At 42.6% G+C, this 21,265-nt stretch overlaps 2 long non-coding RNA genes across 2 annotated transcripts; both read left to right on the top strand.

Annotated features, from left to right (window-relative positions):
• The first annotated feature begins 918 nt into the window (after positions 1 to 918).
• On the top strand, positions 919 to 20,610 carry LOC146203988 (uncharacterized). The gene is made up of 3 exons (XR_014703935.1): positions 919 to 1,178; positions 17,564 to 17,691; positions 19,464 to 20,610. It is a non-coding gene; the product is annotated as an uncharacterized LOC146203988 (long non-coding RNA).
• On the top strand, positions 1,637 to 5,051 carry LOC146203989 (uncharacterized). Its single transcript, XR_014703934.1, has 2 exons — positions 1,637 to 2,113; positions 2,209 to 5,051. It is a non-coding gene; the product is annotated as an uncharacterized LOC146203989 (long non-coding RNA).
• Positions 20,611 to 21,265: the final 655 nt, after the last annotated feature.

Raw genomic sequence — 21,265 nt, 5'->3', positions numbered from 1 at the left:
AGTGTACAAGAACCGACCTGAATCAAGAGTGAAAACTGGGTCTGATTAGCTGTAACATCTTTCAGTCGAGCATTAAACAGATTATTTGCAACCTTAACAGCATATCGTATCGAAGCCTGGAATGCATCTGCTAAAGATAAGGAGAGAGCCGAGTCGGTCTAGTAGGTGCGTAATAACAGAAACGACAGAACAGCGCTGTATAAGTTTTTGAAAATACAAACTAAACTTATTAACAAAGTAAAACCTCAATTCGCACAACATAAGAAAGCTCGAAAGACACAAGCTGGGGCGTCAAAGGTTCAAGGCGATTGAACAGCCGATCATCGAGGGATAAAAAAAAAACGGCCACCTGCAGCGCTTTCCACAATGATACATATATATCCAACAGCTAGCTGCAACATGATAAAACAGGGGCGGAACAGCTTTGCTAAAGCCGACAACGTGCGCTCGCTGATAGCCGATACGGTCCGAACTGCCAAAGCGCATACGTGCGCCAGCAAAACACGCGTGGCGCTCGTGTTTCTGCGTTTCTCTACTGCCTTTTACTTTTGTTTTTTCGCGGTTTCTGCAAGGCTTCAGGTGTACAGCAGAGAACGGTGACGTGAAACCGAACCGGTGCGGTAATCCAAGAGCCGACAGTGACGCTATGCCGCCGTGCACAAAGGCCCCAAGTTATTCTATCCGAGTGATACGCGTTCAAAGCACCACGAAATGCCCTGTGCGCTCTCAGACGCTGGCCATTTATTTATTATTATTTTTTTTGTCGCTCCTTTCCTCAACCTCATGTTGGTTAGCTCTGCCTTCTCTGCTTGGGTGGAGAGGAGGGCGCTGCATGACGCCGACTCCTTTCCCGCTTTCCCTTACACACGTCAACAGCGCTGCGGGCGCTGCGGTGTTTAACTGAAGCGCTGATCACGCGATGCGATCCTTCCCGTCATCCCTCCGTTTTTCAAACTGGTGCTGCCGTTGCTGACGCTTGCGCTAACAAGTTTCTTTGTCGCCGGCCGTTCGCAGATGGAAATGTTGCTTGTGCGTTGCTTTGCTTGGTTTCTGCGTTCTATGTCAATGCGAAGAGGATGTTTATCTCTCAAGGCTGCTAGCATGATTGACACAAGAACAGCATCATGCTGTGTGGAGGTCTCGTCAACCCGTCGTCACCGTCGTCGGTTAAATTTCAGGTAAGCAAACCTATATTACGCCCTCTTTTTGTCACATACCAATCTTGAAATGAGGTAGGCTTATGTTTGTGGAAATTTTATCTGTGCTTTGTGGATGTTTCATTCAGTTAGGCACTGACACACGCAAGTGAGATAGTTGGTCATGACGCTTGTTGGCCGGTAGTGCTGTGGGTACGAACGACACTTGAGCGCTGTCAAAGTATTTTCTAGACCTGCCGAAAAATTTCTTTAATCGACATGGCTTTCAAGAACGCATTACGCGACAGTAAAAGCTTATAAAGGTAACACGTAGCACAACTGCAGATAGCAATTGAGCTTTTTTTTTTTTCTTTTTTTTTTCTAGAAGCACTGCTCGCCCTCGTGAAGCTGTCACAGAAAGGAAATTAGAAGAGAATTCATAGCGTGAGTGTTTTAAGGGGAGAGTTATGCGTGGGAAACGGGTGGCATTATAGTTACGAAGTGTCTAAAGGTACGTCCGACGTATCCATTCGATTCCTGTAAAGATACGGCGGACGTCGATATACAGGCTCATGGCTATATGCACGTCGAACGCGGCCACATTCCGCTTGCTACGCGTGAATGATCTTATCCTCTATGATATCAGCTAGCCGGACTCTCGATGAGGTGCTACGAAGAGTGCATCCGTTCTAACATAGAATACGGTCTTCACTTAGGGTTGTGTACGGCAAGCATCGCTGTCACGCACATAGCTGCAGGCGATGCTACGTACTGCACCAGCTCCACCAGCTGGCATCGAGATACGCACATTCACGAGCAGCTTTCGCTTCGCACTAAACTATCACCTCGATCTGCCCGTAATGCGAGCGAGCTATTCCTAGCATTTACGCTGTCTTAGGTCGTGCATCGACCTCCGAAGATCTAGCGCTGGCACAACACACACGCACCTCGCCGTGCAGAACATTCAGCAGTCCAAAGTATGTATGTGAAATGGCATTATGCTTGTTCCTCACATGCAGACCGAGGAAACAGGATGTTTCTAGCTAAATTCTTCGTTTAAATTCTACCTCAGAGTCGTGGCAGAAGACATGCCGAATCTACTAGAGGCCTGCGCTGCTACTGCGGCGAGCTGCACATCGACTCGTCGAGGCGAAGACCTACTGCACCGCACCGCAAGAGTGCACAACCGGAAAGACGGAAGCGCGAATGACCCGATTTCCATGTGAACAGCAATGTTCTTTGTGCTTAGCCTGCATCTTTTTCTTGTCGTTGAATTTTGCGTACATGTAGTTTAAACCCCCGCATGCTCGAGGTTAGCATGACCCGACTGAACGGCCGCGCAGCTTTGAAACGATCGGGATCGATATGCATGCATCGGCGGACTTGGGTACGCGTTAGAAAATGTGCGCTGCACATTTCGTTGCAGAAGCTGACTCTTGGAATTTTGCAGAGTGCGCCACGCAAGTGATCGTTGCTACAACCACGCATCCATATTCCAACGGCTGGCCTACCCCGAGGCGCATAAATGTTCAACCGTGGACGTATCAATGATCGAAGAGAGGACAGATTTTCACAATATTGGGCGTGAAATCGATAGCTACCAGTGCTAGAGAAATTCTGCCTTGATCATGCGCAATTCAGTGTTTCAGGTGTGGTCAGTAGCTGTAAGTTTGAACAGTTCGCCTGTCAAGTCAGCTGCGCCAGCGATGGACCGGCGGAGCGATTTTCCACGCTACACCGCTGTCTTGCTAGAAAGCCTACCTAGGCGGCGTTTGACATTCAGCTGCTTTTTGTGGGCCCCGTAATTGAAAGCAACGCCTTCAGAAACGCGTTAAATGTTAAAAAATGTATTCTCTTCAACAGTTTCACTCCAGGCTGTCAAAGCAGGCGGACGTTGATAAAACAGTTGAGCACTCCAGTCTTTAGAAATCTGTAGAATCGTCTTCAGTTTGTAGAATTATTGGAATAGGTCACTTTCCGATCGCTGGGACATAGACCCTCATGACAGCGCTGTCACGTGAATAAGGACCACACCAGACCGAAAGCTTGTCTCATATAACATAGCTAACCAAGGTATACCTTACAGCATTGTATTGATTTTTATGGTGCATAAGCAACTAATGCTGCCATGCACCAAGAACAAGGTGTAATGTATTTATTTTGTGTGTAATGACTAAAATGTTCTTTAGGATGTAGCTTGTTTAGGAACATTTTAGGAAACCAAAAATGCAGGAAATTTTCACGTCTCTCCTAGAATCATGCTGGTATGGAAAAGGATCTGTTGCAAAATTGTACAAAATGTTTCCTCTTATTTTCTCGACTCTGGCGCACGTGTAAGATATGGTTTATTGTTAGTTCATCTTCACACTCCTTGCATATTGGTTTGTCCTCTTTCATAAGTATGAAGCTGTGTGTGTGAGTGTGGATATGCGTTTTGTGAAGATGACCTAAAATGGCCTCTATGTTGTGTTTTTGATTACTGCATGATTTCCATTCCTTAATGACAGGTTTGACAAGTATAGTTTGTAGTTTATTTCATTGTTTCAAAAATCCTGCCATTTCACTCTCACTTTTCTTTGTACAAGCTTCTTGGTATCTTCATGCAGCATAGTCACCCTCTGTAATTTAGCATTGCGTCAAGGTAACCTAGTTATTTCTTTTCATCACCTTTCAAGACAACTGTCCCGATTTCATAAAGTGTAGAGTTTCTGACGACAGGAACTCCTTGGAAGTCGTAGAAATAAATGAGATCCACAATCATGAGCTATCTAGGGTGTGCATATACATGTCCATCGCTCAGTGGAATGGTGTCAGTACGCTGCTAGAATAGGTCTTGTGGTAACAACAACCATTGTCTGAGGTGGTCCTTTAATGGGCATTGAAATGCTATGTAACTACAGGTACTGATAGAACTCTTGATCATGTTATGTGATGGTGCGATCCTTGCATGCATATTAGGTATACATTTCAGAATCTGCAGTGCACCACTTGACCATTTGCCACCAGTTTGTGTGAAAATGTATTTGTCATGCATGTTAACCAGTATTTAACAGATGACCCCTGTGCACAAGCCAAAAGTGCCACGAGCCAAATGTCACGAGGCCACACGACATGGCAGGAGCTGTTAAGTCAAGCTTACAAAGTTATATTTGAAATATGTTCTGCGACGTTTCAGCTCCAATTAAGAAAGGTTGAGGCTTACAGAGGTCTATGCCAGGTTGTCTATCACCTAACAGGGCAGCCTACGACCGTATGCTAATGAGTATATCTGAGATAACAGAGACATGAATTAAGGAATTAGTAATTATGTTTGTAGCAAAGGGCATGTAAATTAACGGGAATCCACAGTGGGATCTGCAGACAAGAACCATTAATGCTGGCACACCATACCTTTAAAGGTGGAGATTAGGAGTCTCCCTAATTTTTTTTCTGCTCAACGCTTGTCATTTCCTTCGTTCTTCCAGATGAGGAAGATGTGAAAATGATAGCATCGAAAATTCCAGAGACCATCGTTAACAAGGATGCTGATCCCAACAGCGTAAAAAAGGAATTTCAGAAAAGATGGGTAACTAGTAATGCTGGCAACAGTTGAAGCTAAGTGGAAAGGCATGAAATTGAAATGTAACATATGCAGAGATATGTTGCGAGACGACCAGTCTGTGGTGTGCGACATCTGTCTCCGTTAGTTTCATCAAGTGATTGGCCAAAGCAGATGGGGCTTGTGGTTTTGTGATAAGTGCAGTGTAGTAGCATAGATGCAACCTTGCCCATTAATAATTGGAGTGGAGTAAGTGCATTGTTTTGTTTTTGTAAGATGTTCATGGTTTCCATGCAAACATTATGAGAAATTTTTTCCTAGAGAATGTTTGCTGAAATGTGAATATAATGTGCAATAAAACTAATGTTTTATTGCTATTTACTTTTTCTTGTATACATTAGTTCTGTGAAGAAAACCACAGGCTAGAAGGAAATGTAATGGCATGCATTTTGATACTTGGCCCCCGTTGTGCTGGCTCAGTAGTTAGAGTGCTTGGCTGCTGAACCCAAAGATGCAGATTTGGTTCCAGCCACAGCAGAGGCATTTCAATAGAGGCGAAACAATAGGCTGTCATGCACCGTGCGGTGTCAGTGCATATAAAAGAACCCCAGGTGGTCGAAATTATACCGGAGCCCTCAACTATTGTGTTCCTCATAGCCGTAGTTATTTTGGGATGCTAAACCAGATATATATCACATCATACTCTGAGTAAGATGCTATTCATGGTCAGTTAATCATACACTAAATGATCAATTTTTTTCTGCATGGTACAGCAGCTGTTGTACAATTTTACTTTAGCCTTCATGAAGAATATCACACTGGCTCCACATGGCTTTCTGTTGACCCTTGATATGCGTCACAATCACACACCCGAGTATGTATTTGTCTAAAGGCACCTATGCATGCAAGGAGGGGACCATTACTTTCCACTTGTCAGAACTGAAATGCATGATCCACATCATTTCTGTAATTCAACTGCTTGCTATTTGAACTGTCCAGCATTGATGCAAGTTTCAAAGAACGAAGTGTCTAAAGGTACGTCCGACGTATCCATTCGATTCTCGTAAAGATACGGCGGACGTCGATATACAGGCTCATGGCTATATGCACGTCGAACACGGCCACATTCCGCTTGCTACGCGTGAATGAATCTTATCCTCTATGATATATCAGCTAGCCGCAACTCTCGATGAGGTGCTACGAAGAGTGCATCCGCGTTCTAACATAGATCACGGTCTTCACGTAGGGTTGTGTACGGCAAGCATCGCTGTCACGCACATAGCTGCAGGCGATGCTACGTACTGCACCAGCTCCACCAGCTGGCATCGAGATACGCACATTCACGAGCAGCGCTTCGCTCTAAACTGTCACCTCGATCTGCCCGTGATGCGAGCGAGCTATTCCTAGCATTTACGCTGTCTTAGGTCCTGCATCGACCTCCGAAGATCTAGCGCCGGCACAACACACACACACCTCGCCGTGCAGAACATTCGGCAGTCCGAAGTATGTATGTGAAATGACATTATGCTCGTTCCTCACATGCAGACCGAGGAAACAGGATGTTCCTAGCTAAATTCTTCGTTTAAATTCTACCTCAGAGCCGTGGCAGAAGACATGCCGAATCTACTAGAGGCCTGCGCTGCTACTGCGGCGAGCTGCACATCGACTCGTCGAGGGGAAGACCTACTGCACCGCACCGCAAAAGTGCACAACCGGAAAGCCGGAAGCGCGAATGATCCGAATTCCCTGTGAACAGCAATGTTCTTTGGTATTTAGGGGAAGACTAGACTAAAGTGCTTAGCCTGCATCTTTTTCTTGTCGTTGAATTTTGCGTACACGTAGTTTAAACCCCCGCATGCTCGAGGTTAGCGTGACCCGACTGAACGGCCGCGCAGCTTTGAAACGATCGGGATCGATATGCATGCATCGCCGGACTTAGGTACGGGGTAGAAAATGTGCGCTGCACATTTCGTTGCAGAAGCTGACTCTTGGAATTTTTCAGAGTGTGCCATGCAAGTGATCGTTGCTACAACCACGCATCCATGTTCCAACGGCTGGCCTACCCCGAGGCGCATAAATGTTCAACCGTGGACGTATCAATGATCGAAGAGAGGACAGATTTTCACAATATTGGGCGCGAAATCGATAGCTACCAGTGCTCAGTGTTAGAGAAATTCTGCCTTGATCATGCGCAATTTAGTGTTTCAGGTGTGGTCAGTTTGAACAGTTCGCCTGTCAAGTTAGCGGCGTCATCGATGGACCGGCGGAGCGATTTTCCACGCTACACCGCTGTCTTGCTAGAAAGCCTACCTAGGCGGCGTTTGACATTCAGCTGCTTTTTGTGGGCCCCGTAATTGAAAGCAACGCCTTCAGAAACACGTTAAATGTACAAAAATGTATTCTCTTCAACAGTTTCACTCCAGGCTGTCAAAGCAGGCGGACGTTGATAAAACATTTGAGCACTCCAGTCTTTAGAAATCTGTAGAATCGCTTTCAGTTTGTAAAATTATTGGAATAGGTCACTTTCTGATCGCTGGGACATAGACCCTCATGACAGCGCTGTCACGTGAATAAGGACCACACCAGACCGAAAGCTTGTGTCATATAACATAGCTAACCTTACAGCATTGTGTTGATTTTTATGGTGCATAAGCGACTAATGCTGCCATGCACCAAGAACAAGGTTTACTGTATTTATTTTGTGTGTAATGACTAAAATGTTCTTTAGGATGTAGCTTGCTTAGGAACATTTTAGGAAACCAAAAATGCAGGAAATTTGCACGTCTCTCCTAGAACCATGCTGGGATGGAAAGGGATCTGTTGCAAAATTGTACAAAATGCTTCCTCTTTTCTCGACTCTGGCGCACGTGTAAGATATGGTTTATTGTTAGTTCATCCCCACACTCCTTACATATTGGTTTGTCCTCTTTCATAAGTATGAAGCTGTGTGTGAGGTGTGGGTATGTGTTTTGTGAAGACGACCTAATGGCCTCCATGTTGTGTTTTTGATTACTGCATGATTTCCATTCCTTAATGACAGGTTTGACAAGTATAGTTTGTAGTTTATTTCAATGTTTCAAAAATCCTGCCATTTCACTCTCACTTTTCTTTGTACAAGCTTGTTATCTTCATGCAGCATATTCACCCTCTGTAATTTAGCATTGCGTCAAGGTAACCTGGTTATTTCTTTTCATCACCTTTCAAGACAGCTGTCCCGATTTCATAAAGTGTAGGGTTTCTGATTTCAGGAACGCCTTGGAAGTCATAGAAATAAATAAGATCCACAATCATGAGCTATCTAGGGTATGCATATACATGTCCATCGCTCAGTGGAATGGTATCAGTATGCTGTTAGAACAGGCTTTGTGGTAACAGCAACCATTGTCTGAGGTGGTCCTTTAATGGGCATTTAAATGCTATGTAACTACAGGTACTGATAGAACTCTTGATCATGTTATATGATGATGTGATCCTTGCATGCATATAGGTATACATTTCAGAATCTGCAGTGCGCCACTTGACCATTTGCCACCAGTTTGTGTGAAAATGTATTTTTCATGCATGTTAACCAGTATTTAACAGATGACCCCTGTGCACAAGCCAAAAGTGCCACGAGCCAAATGTTACGAGGCCGCACGACATGGCAGGAGCTGTTAAGTCAAGCTTACAAAGTTATATTTGAAATATGTTCTGGGACGTTTCAGCTCCAATTAAGAAAGGTTGAGGCTTACAGAGGTCTATGCCAGGTTGTCTATCACCTAACAGGGCAGCCTACGACCGTATGCTAATGAGTATATCTGAGATAACAGAGACCTGAATTAAGGAATTAGTAATTATGTTTGTAGCAAAGGGCATGTAAATTAACGGGAATCCACAGTGGGATCTGCAGACAAGAACCATTAACGCTGGCACACCATACCCTTACAGGTGGAGATTAGGAGTCTCCCTAATTTTTTTTTCTGCTCAAAGCTTGTCATTTCCTTTGTTCTTCCAGATGAGGAAGATCTGAAAATGATAGCATCGAAAATTCCCGAGACCATCGTTAACAAGGATGCTGATCCCAACAGCGTAAAAAGGAACTTCAGAAAAGATGGGTGACTAGTAATGCTGGCAACAGTTGAAGCTAAGTGGAAAGGCATGAAATTGAAATGCAACATATGCAGAGATATGTTGCGAGAACGACCAGTCTGTGGTGTGCGACATCTGGCTCCGTTAGTTTCATCAAGTGATTGGCCAAAGCAGATGGGGCTTGTGGTTTTGTGATAAGTGCAGTGTAGTAGCATAGATGCAACCTTGCCCATTAATAATTGGAGTGGAGTAAGTGCATTGTTTTGTTTTTGTAAGATGTTCATGGTTTCCATGCAAACATTGAGAAATTTTTTCCTAGAGAATGTTTGCTGAAATGTGAATATAATGTGCAATAAAATTAGTGTTTTCTTGCTATTTACTTTTCCTTGTATACATTAGTTCTGTGAAGAAAACCACTGGCTAGAAGGAAATGTAATGGCATGCATTTTGATACTTCGCCCCGTTGTGCTGGCTCAGTAGTTAAGAGTGCTTGGCTGCTGAACCGAAAGATGCAGATTTGGTTCCAGCCACAGCAGGGGCATTTCAATAGAGGCGAAACAATAGGCCGTCATGCACCGTGCGGTGTCAGTGCATGTAAAAAAACCCCAGGTGGTCGAAATTATACCGGAGCCCTCAACTGTTGTGTTCCTCACAGCCATAGTTATTTTGGGATGCTAAACCAGATATATATCACATCATACTCTGAGTAAGATGCTATTCATGGTCAGTTAATCATACACTAAATGATCAATTTTTTTCTGCATGGTACAGCAGCTGTTGTACAATTTTACTTGAGCCTTCATGAAGAATATCATACTGGCTCCACATGGCCTTCTGTTGACCCTTGATATGCGTCACAATCACACACCCGAGTATGTATTTGTCTAAGGGCACCTATGCATGCAAGGAGGGGACTGTTACTTTCCATTTGTCAGAAGTGAAATGCACGATCCACATCATTTCTGTAATTTAACTGCCTGCTATTTGAACTGTCCAGCATTGATGCAAGTTTCAAAGAACTGCAATTAGCAAATTAATCCAAGCAGGAAACCATGCCAAGAACTGCTTCGGTTTCATCCTTAACAACTGTTTGAGAACTAAAATTAGCCAAATGTTGCAAAACATAGATGAGAGGTTACAAAATCTAAAAAACAATGCAGCCTACCTGTGGCATGTAGGGTTCCACATCCTAAAGTGACATATGTAGCTATGAAAAATACTGTAGTGGAGAGCTCCAGACTAATTTGACTGCCCGGGCTTTGTACTTTGCGTTGACATATTGCAGGAAACAGAAGCATTTGCATTTCACCTGCACCAAAGTGTGACTGCCATCACTGGCATTAAACATCACCACCTTGGGGCAAGTAGCCGAACGTGCCACTAAGATGTCGCAGCGTCTACGTACATGCTATACACGTCAACCTTTCTAGCATTAAAGCTGTCACATGCATGGCAGATATTCATGTTCAGCCTTGGACTGACAAGTTTAAAAGTGTACTATTTGTGTTTGTCTAGCATGAAAAACAAAGGAAACTAAAGAAAAACGAAAAAAAAAAAGAACATATGTTGAAAAAGCACTAGTCATTAACACATAAAGCATATTCGTTCCTTTATTAATGATAAAGTGGCCTTCAACAATAGTACAAAGCCTGAACATTTAGGAAGGTGCTGTGCCAGGCAGCTATTTTACAGAAACCTGAACCATTTCGCCTGTAATAATGCGCATCCCGGCGGTGTGGGCTGGGCACTTATTTTTCGGTCCACTCCAACATGCAAAAACTGCATCATGTGCATTCCCGTTTTCCGAGTTTTGAGCACTGTAGTGCAGGCTAACAAATTGTCGATGACTTATTTGCGTCTGATTGTTGCACAGTGCGTGTAAATAAATTACCACTGCACCTAATAAACACTGACATGCACGTTCAACATCGCCGATCATAAACGAACACACTGATGTCCGTCCGGACATCGGCGCACTTATCACAGCACTCTTCGTAGTCTCACACAGCACTCTAGTAGGATGTAATCCGTACATCACAGCATCTCACGGTAAGCACAAACCACACCTCCAACAAACACGAATGACGCGATGCTTGGGCTAGAGACACGCCGGCGGCACCCAGCTTTTTCAGCGCCGCTTGTATATGTACTACGTAGAACTTGCACCACCAAACGTCAATGCGAGCAGAAAGCGATGCGTTACGTGACGCATCTCATCACAGATGGAAGTGACGAAACTTTGAAGAATCAAAACTACATAACTACATAACGACCGTCGTAGATGTTAATCCACATGATAACGAGGACCAAATGAGCGGGCGTGCGGGCCGCGGGCTGGCCGTCAACACCGCGATTACATGCGCTTGTGCTCTGGTCGTGCTTGCCACCCTGCCGCGGTCCAACTCACGTAAACCTATCATCATGCCATCACGTAGTATATCACCCATTCTAGGCACTATTCTTTGTAATTTCACATTTGACGCATGCAGTATGTAGTACATACTTCTTGCACCTCGCACGTACACCTCATACCAACTTCGATTTGGCTACATATGGCTACCATGTTGTTGCTACCAACGTTACTGGTTGCTACAACCACATCTGGGGATCTCGGATCCGTCCGGCTTTCCCGACGGATCCCAAGGCCCATGTCGGAGAAAAATGCGCTGGGTCCGTCGGAAGAACCCTACCGATCGGGTCCGTCCGCCGTACCTCTGAAAAATATTTCCCGGATCCGTCCGTCGTATCCCGAAGAAAAACGCACCGGGTCCGTCGGACGTACCTTTAAGACCATCGATCGGGTCCGTCCGACGTACCTTTAGCCACAGCCTTCAAAGAACTGCAATTAGAAAATTAATCTAAGCAGCAAACCATGCCAAGAACTGCTTCAGTTTCATCTTTAGCAACTGTTTGGGAACTAAAATTAGCCAAATGTTGCAAAACATAGATGAGAGGTTACAAAATCTAAAAAACAATGCAGCCTACCTGTGGCATGTAGGGTTTCACATCCTGAAGTGACATATGTAGCTATGAAGAATACCGTAGTGGAGAGCTCCAGACTAATTTGACTGCCCAGGCTTTGTACTTTGCATTGACATCTTGCAGAAAACAGAAGCATTTGCATTTCACCTGCACCAAAGTGCGACTGCCATCACTGGTATTAAACATCACGACCTTGGGGCAAGTAGCCGAACGTGCCACTAAGATGTCGCAGCGTGTACGTACATGCTATACATGTCAACCTTTCTAGCATTAAAGCTGTCACATGCATGGCAGATATTCATGTTCAGCTTTGGACTGACAAGTTTAAAAGTGTACTATTTGTGTTTTTCTAGCATGAAAAACAAAGAAAATTAAGGAAAAGCGAAAAAAAATGAACATAATATGTTGAAAAAACACTAGTCATTAACACATAAAGCATATTCGTTCCTTTATTAATGATAAAGTGGCCTTCAACAATAGTACAAAGCCTGAAAATTTCGAAAGGTGCTGTGCCAGGCAGCTATTTTACAGAAACCTGAACCATTTCACCTGTAGGAATGCGCATTCCGGCGGTGTGGGCTGGGCACTTATTTTTCGGTCCACTCCAACATGCGAAAACTGCATCATGTGCATTCCCATTTTCCGAGTTTTGAGCTCTGTAGTACAGGCTAACAAATTGTCGATGACTTATTTTCGTCTGACTGTTGCAGAGCGCGTGTAAATAAATTACTACTGCACCTAATAAACACTGACATGCACGTGCAACATCGCCGATCATAAACGGACACACTGATGTCCGTCCGGGCATCGGCGCACTCATCACAGCACTCTTCGTAGTCTCACACAGCACTCTAGTAGGACGTAATCCGTAATCACAGCATCTCACGGTAAGCACAAACCACACCTCCAGTTGTACAACAAACACGAATGACGCGATGCTTGGGCTAGAGACACGCCGGCGGTGCCCAGCTTTTTCAGCGCCGCTTGTACTACGTAGAACTTGCAGCACCAAACCTCAATGCGAGCAGAAAGCGATGCGTTACGTGACGCATCTCATCACATATGGAAGTGAGGAAACTTTGAAGAATCAAAACTACATAATTACATAACGACCGTCGTAGACGTTAATACACATGATAACGAGGACCAAATGAGCGGGCGTGCGGGCCGCGGGCTGGCCGTCAACACCGCGATTACATGCGCTTGCGCTCTGGTCGTGCTTGCCACCCTGCCGCGGTCCAACTCACTTAAACCTATCATCATGCCATCACGTAGTATATCACCCATTCTAGGCACTATTCTTGCCACTGTACTATTCTTTGTAATTTCACATTTCACGCATGCAGTATGTATACATACTTCTTGCACCTCGTACGTATGTACACCATGCGTACACCTCATACCAACTTCGATTTGGCTACATATGGCTACCATGTTGTTGCTACAACCACATCTGGGGATCTCGGATCCGTCCGGCTTTCCCGACGGATCCCAAGGCCCATATCGGAGAAAAATGCGTTGGGTCCGTCGGAAGAACCCTACCGATCGGGTCCGTCCGCCGTACCTCTGAAAAATATTTCCCGGATCCGTCCGACGGATCCCGAAGAAAAACGCACCGGGTCCGTCGGACGTACCTTTAAGACCACTGATCGGGTCCGTCGGACGTACCTTTAGCCACAGCCTTATAGTTACAATTCGGGGCTTCGAATAGCCGACCGTTCTCATAAATAGAGGCGCACGGGCAGCGTGCCGCGCAGCAGACACATTGATCTCTATGGCGAGTGCGCCCTGTCGTTTCGTGATTGCTTTTCTGCGGTGACTACATGCAGAAAAACAAAATTGCCGCTTTTGTTTCTGGTTTAGGTTACGACTAGCAATAGGCGGCCAGTGACTAATTCTATGGCTCTAGACCTATTTGCCTTGAGTTCCTAATAGCTCACAGAGGTTAATGCTGTAAGCCGCTTTGCTTACCTCTGCAAGTTTGTCTTAAACATTCGGCACTATCAGTAACACTTTCCCCCGCTGAGTTCCCTCCTTGACGACAAAGCGCTAGCGAACACGACACAGCCTTTTCCAGTCGCTATCCCAAAGTCGCATGATATGTCCGCGAATCATTCCCGGAGATTGGACCTTTTTTGTGGAGTCTCTCTGCTGGCTGAACATCATTGTGACTTTTGCACAACTTTACACTGCAGCAGTTTCACGTGATTCATTGCAAGAAACTTTGTGCGTGCCGAATATGCAAATATTTTTTCGTTATGCATTTTTTCTTTAAGGGTGTGTTCAGATAAGAACAGTACGAAAAGTTCTATGACCCTTTTTTTTCAATCAAATTTTTGTATGTGGTGGGCAAATGTCTCTGCACAAAGAAATTTGCTTTAGTTTTGCAAGATACGGTGCAGTTTTCTCGAAAAAAAAGATCCTATATCACTGTTCACTACGGTGGAAAAACGCAATTTTTGCCATTTCAAAAAGTTGTAAGTTTGGAGACCTGCGGCTAGCGTACTAAAATTTTGTAATCTATTGTTTTTTGCCCACTAAATCTATGTAACTTTTACTTGCATTGGAGTTATTAAAAACAGGTTTTGTTGTTGCAGGTGGTTTAGTAAAAAATCGCTAACATTGCTGCAGAAGCAACGCGCGGCAAAAAAGTACATTTTCAACCTTAAATACATGCATGATGCATTATGTTTTTAGCAAATTGTCTTTTTTCCGTTCTTTATTCAGATAATTGCCTAAATTTCAGGTAAAATTTGGAGCTCTAAACTGCTACGTGTGTTCTCCACAACGCATAAAATTCGCCCAAGATTCGAAAACAGCAAAAAAGACTCAACTTTAAAGAAAAACGTCATCAATATTTAAGAACATCCCTCACAATAATCCTCACTACCTCATAAATATTACAGCCTGAAAACGTGTTGCATTATATTGTTTAAAATTATAAAATCAAGTATAACACTAAGGCTGATTTTGAAAATTGTGAATTTTCAGCCCTACATTCTGGCACGACTTAACAAAGTGCTGCAACTGAAACATTTCCCCTCTATTATCCCGGCCTGGTTGTCTATTTCTAAAAACATTGAAAGGTCTAGACGTGTTTGTTCTTTCTCCATATTATTTTGAAATCGGCCGAAATTCAAAATTATAAAAAACAAACTTTGACTCGAATTTGAAAAACTGCCACATTTTTAATTTGTATCGAAGTCCATGAAAACAATCCTAAGTAATTTATAAACATCATGCACTAAATTGTACCGTAATATGTAAATTAAAATGTAAAAATAAATATAAAACTAAACGCATGTTGTCATTCTATAGAAGTGCTTATGACTTGCCCTAATAGTGTTGGCGTCAAACGTTCGATTTATTATTTGCTGAATTTAATTACATTTTAACTTATGCAATATCCAAAGCCTTCTCAATGCCTCTAAAGTCGTTTTCTGCTTGCTGACAGTGCTTATGATTGCTTAAAGTGGAATGAATTCGCTATTTCTAGCAATTTCGTGGGACAACGTCAGTGATGAACTTTTTCACTATCCTATTTTTTTTGCGAAGAGCTGAGCTAATCCATCCGGTTTCTAATTACATTATTTCATTTCTCCTATTAGAGAAAAATTGAAAATACTCTGTTCTTGAAGACCATCTTTCTAATGGGCACATAATTAGAATCATAAGCAACAATCTTTGCAGTATGATAGTTTAGTTGTAATTTTATATTTATTTATAGCAGCAACACGAATGAGCTGAGATGATGAGCATTCTTGACGACTGAGCCATCTAGCCCAGAAAAAAGACGAACCAACACGCAGTGAACCCCCTGTCCACCTAACCTGTAAAGTGTATGTAACCTGTAGTTTAGGTGAACGGCGGTTTTGCTCTGCGTTAGCTCGCCTTTTTCTGGGCTATATACCTCTGTCGACTAGAAAGCTCGCCATCTCGGCTCATTTGTGCTACTGCTATAATGAAATATAAAATTCTACCTAAACTGTCATGCCGCAAAGTGTTTTGATTATGATTCAAATTATGTGCAGATTAGAAAGATGGTCTGCAAAAATAGGGTATTCTCAACGTTTGTCATTATGGAGGACTGAAATAGCATAATTATAAACTAGAGGGGGGGGGGGGGATAGCACATCACCTCGCTATATATACGTGTGTGTGTGTGTGTGTGTGTGTGTGTGTGTGTGTGTGTGTGTGTGTGTGTGTGTGTGTGTGTGTGTGTGTGTGTGTGTGTGTGTGTGTGTGTGTGTGTGCACAGGATGGAGAAAACTTCTGCCGTCACTTACACACTCCACAAAGGCATGCGGCTACTTGCAGTCAGTTCGCATCACAGGCAGAGGCTCAGATTAATGATTCGGGACTTGGGTGTAGGCAGGCTGTAATGCATTGTTAGCCATGCTTTGTACCACATAATAGCGAATTTATTCCACATTAAGCAATCATCAACACTACCAACAAGCAGAAAACGACATTACAAGCATTGAGAAGGCTTTGGATATTGCATTAGTTAAAATATAGCTAAATTCAGCAAATAAATCGAACTTTTGACGTCAACACCATAAGGGCAAACCATAAGCACTTTTATAGAATGACAACAAGCGCTCAGTTTTATATTTACTTTTACATTTCAATTTAAATATTGCAGTATATTTTAGTACATGATGTTTATAAAGTACTTACGATTCTTTCATGAGCCTTCGATAAAAATCGAAGATATGGCAGTTTTTAATTCAAGTCAATGTTGTTCGGTTTTTATTTTGAACTTTGGCCGATTTTAAAATAATGTGGATAAAGAACAAACACGTCTAAACCTTTCAATGTTTCTAGAAATAGACAACCAGGCCGGGATAATAGAGGGGAAATGTTTCAGTTGCAGCACTTTGTTAAGTCGTGCCAGAATGTAGGGCTGAAAATTAACAATTTTCAAAATCAGCCTCAGTTTTATACTTGATTTTATAATTTTAAACAATATAATGCAACACTTTTTCAGGCTGTAATATTTTTGAGGTACTGAGGAGCCTTGAGAGGAATTTTCATAAATATCGATGATTTGTTTTAAATTGGCATGAAATTTACTCCTTTTAATAATATTACTGTTTACAAAACTTGGTCGAATTTTATGCATTGTGGACAACACACCTAGCAGTTTAGAGCTCCCAATTTTACCTGAAATTTAGAAAATTATCTGAATAATAAAGAGAAAGAGACTCAATGCTGAAAAATCACGCGTCATACCCGTATTTTTTTTTTCTCGAAGAGTTTGCCACAAGGCATAAGTTGAGAAAGGGGGAATGGGATGCAGGAGATAGAAAGTTAAAAGAAGGAGTGAAGTCCAGTTGTGCTTATGTACTCGAGAAGGTTGGCAGTATAGCGATTGTCCATTGTCCATACCCGTATGTAAAGTTGAAAATTGACTTTTGTGTAGCAAGTTGCTTCTGGAGCAATGTTTGTGATCTTTTTCTCAATCGACTGCAATAACAAAACATGTTTTTAATAACTACAAAGTAAAGGTTACACAGATTCAATGGGTAAAAAAATAAGTGGTAAAATGTTAGTACGCTAGCAGCAGGTCTTCAAACCTGCAACTTCATGAAATTGCAAAAACAGCGTTTTCCACCTGTAGTTATATGCGATTTTCTTTGCGAGAAAACTATGCCGTAATTTGCAAAACTAAAGCCCATTTCTTTGTGTTGAGACCTTTGTCCACCACACATAAATATTTCCTTGCAAACAAAAAATGGTCATTGGACCTCGATTGCAGTTCTCGTCTGAACTCACCCTTGAATATCTTTTGGCCATTTGTAGTGTTTTTATAATCTTATAGGAAAGTTTTATGCAGATGCTGATGCCCATTTTCAAGACTGTGTTGACCTGGCAGAAGGAGATGAAATTCCAGACATGGCGAATAATGCATTACACCCTGCTGACACCCAAGTCCCGAATCATTAATCTGAGCCTTTGCCTCTGGTGCGTAACTGACAGCAAGTACCCGCATGCCTTTGTAGAGTGTGTAACACCACATAATGCGCACTTTTTTAAACTATTCTTTGCTCACAGAATGACATTTAATCAAGTCTGTTGTGTTGTTGTTGTCTTCAAAGTAACTTTTAAACAGATGTTGATTTTATTGCTTTTATAATCACACAATATGAAGGCAAAAATATCTGGAAAAACTAGGTTATTATGTAAACACTACATTGAAATGGACTCTATATCTATCCTACTAAAGAAAAAAAATGATTGCATAACTGATCACCGAGGACAGCTGCAGAAAAAGGTTTGTATGTTAAAAATTGCGGCCATTTCATAATAGCGCTATTGGTTCACGCACTTGCAAAGACCAATAGGCTTGAATTTTTTCTTTCCCTTAGTTTAGAAAAGACTTCACAAAGGTCACAAGGTCAAATGTACCTGATTGCATTTGTCATGACGTGACAGTACAGTTAGTCTTGAAAGGGAAGATAGAAAACTGCATGTACTGAAGCAATTCCGCAATTTTTAGCAAAGACCCCGCGGATGGAGCTGCACAAAGCAGGACACAAGTACAGAACAGAATAAGTATAAAAATATTTGAAGCCACTCGAACAGAATTTTTTGTTCCTTGCTTTCACTTTCAACATATTGGCTTGTGTTTTTAATTTTGCTATTATATTTATTGCACTAAACAATGCCTCAAAGATTTTTTATATGTTAATTGGGCTTTTAAAATGTATAGAAAAACTATTGGTTTGATTATTGTGAGAGAGAAATTTTCTATATAATCTAAACCCCATGAATTTGCCTGCGAATTTTATGCAGTAAAATTGTGAGCTTGCATAAAAATGTGAGCTTTTGCACAGAATTTACTTTATTTATCTGAACATTTCTTTGAAAAGCATAAAAATTATTTCCCACATTTCTTACACGATATGTTGGCATCAACTGCAAGTCCTAGTTTGAATCAGGACCCAAAATGTCCTTTTCGCCAAAAAGAGAGATGTAATTTATCAGCATACCACATTAAGCAGTAGTTTTCAAAAATAAACTGGGATTCTCGGGCTCTTATGATAATTAACTTGGTGTGGTGTGAGTACAGTCTTACTCGCTGGACTTGATTGCCTTTCCTTAAAAGACAAATTTTGCTTTCAATCAGAAAGTGGCATATTTGCATCCTTTTTCAGACTGGATGTCGCAGTCATGAGGATAACCGCGCTGAGCGTCGGAAAATCCACAGCTTTCCAAGCCATTTTCATACAAGAGTTCGTAAGTCCTACCAACTAGACTCGCATGATATATGTGCTGTACAACGAGGAAAGTTAAACAATGTGTTTGTAGCCGAGGAATTTACCTTTAACTTTACAAGGTTGGGAGAAAATGGCACCAGTAACGTTTTTATATACTTCGCATCTCACAGCTGTTAGTTATTCACGCATAAAAAGTTGATTACTGTACTGTAGTCTATAAGAGCTTTCCTGAAGAATAGGAATGTATTACCATGTCATTATGCATTCAGTTTGCATAATATCAGGTAAGTCCTTTTACTAGCTGGTTCTGATATTTTTGTTATCAGACTAGACCTAAATATTGTCGAAAGATGTTTTCAGTTTAACGAAGTAAAAGCAGCTTAGTACTGATTCAATTAACACCTATACATTACAAATTTACCTTTTTTTACTGCAGGATCAAGACTCCCCAGCTCTCGCCACGCTTTACTGTATGATAGCGCCACATGCATGTCTACAACTCCCGGCACGAGGAAGAGAAGACGACGACGCAAGATGTGGCGCGTGCGGGGAGGTGCCACGCAACGAAGAGTGACACGTATAGAGAAAGATCGGCGAAGCAGCGTTGCAGCAGGACGGGTGGTCAAGGAGCTGCGGCTGATCGTGTCCCGCCTGGCCTACGACACGGGATACCAGACCTGGGAGTTGCCGCGGAGCTGCGAATCGCATCCCACCTGTCCAATGATCCAGATGACCAGACCTGGGAGTGGCCAACTCCTGTTGTGCTCCTGGAGCACTTAGCCAGCACGGACGTTCAGCGTCGTGCTGCGTGCGCTAACTGACGCACTTGGAAATCTAGAGAGTCTGCTGCATTACGGCAACCTTTGACCTCTCGCCTCGACCGAGTGTCTCCCTCCGCCAAGCCACCCGCTGACCTGAACCAAGCGTTTGTGGACACTGGGCGTTCCGCACACTCCGAGCCCACGCAACCGGGAACGTCCACATGGACTTCCTTCTTCTAGCGTTCGGTGACTGTTATCAGTTCATATTCATATTTGTTTTGCCTGTTAAGGTTGTTATTTGCTAGGTTGCTTTTTAGTCTAGTCTAATGTGTTTGTATAAAAAGATGTTCCTAGTTTTACCGGTCTGGTCGTGTGTCTGTTTAATCCCACAAAATCAACCCTTTAATTCCTGGTTATTAAAGAACCTCCTCACATTTATGTAGTCTACTGTAGCGAGCGCATTGAAGAAACACTTTTTCTACCTCTTCGTTGAGCACCAGCGCCTATTGTCTACAGGCAATGCAGAAGGAGATTGTTTCCTAGGAGAAAATTGGCTCTTCAAAATGCGTTTTTAACCTTAAGCATTTAATGAGTTTGTTGTCCTAGAGCAACTCTTCTTGAAGATGAATTTTATACACCAGGAACAGTTGTGATGAAATTCATGAACAAGATTGTGAAAACAAAAATTCATGATGTGGTTGCGATTTCAGTGTTCATAAGTGCAAATTTTTATGGTACTTTTATACATTCTTCTTTATATTAAAGTACTGGGCACTACTTAGTTCTGAGGACTCTAATTTGAGTCAATGCAAACCAAGTGTACTAGTTTTCTTGATGGCGTGTGGGCAAGAAAGGGCGAGATACATTTGTTAAGTGTCAATAAATGAAATTTCTGACGGTTCTACAAATGCCGTTTTGTTACTGTGTTTTACAAATGGACTCTGGCTTAGGAAGTTGCCACAGCCTTGTTGTTTCCTTAACTTTCTTTTGGGTTGAAAGTGTGAAAGTACATTGTTTCTGGCTGGTTATTCAAAGAAATGTTTTTTCCATAGGCACATTCTTCAGGTCCAGCCAACTAAGCATATAGAGTAAGCACATTGGTGCTAGAAGCTGGTCTGGTGCTTGGATGCAGATGATGTCTGACCAATGCTCTTGCTTGTAGAATGTAAACAGGTTTGCATTTTACATGCATATGGGTCAAGTTACCCATACACCATTTATACTTTTATTTACTTCATTTCTTCGCAATAATGGACATAAGCACGCATACTGTGCTCAAGCGTACGTTTTGCTTTATGAGGGACATACAAAGTCATTTGGAATGCTCAGGTTGGGATTGCTGCACGAGCACGTATACCGCGTGCTGCACCCTTCCTTGGGGAAGGATGTAGCACACGGTGCTGCAACACCCTTCTGCTGCAGCACCCTTCCTTCGTGGAAGGGTGCTGCAGCAGAAGGGTGTTAAAGTTTACATATTTAGAGTGCTCCCCACGCAACAAGCCAATTGCACCCTTAAGGGTGTAGAAGTTTTCACTGTGAGGGGTGGTTTACTGCACG

This window comes from Amblyomma maculatum, chromosome 1, assembly GCF_055883805.1.
Source record: "Amblyomma maculatum isolate TAMU_Amacu chromosome 1, ASM5588380v1, whole genome shotgun sequence".
In the NCBI taxonomy this organism is placed as follows: domain Eukaryota; kingdom Metazoa; phylum Arthropoda; class Arachnida; order Ixodida; family Ixodidae; genus Amblyomma; species Amblyomma maculatum.
This window is presented reverse-complemented; position numbering and strand designations above follow the sequence as displayed.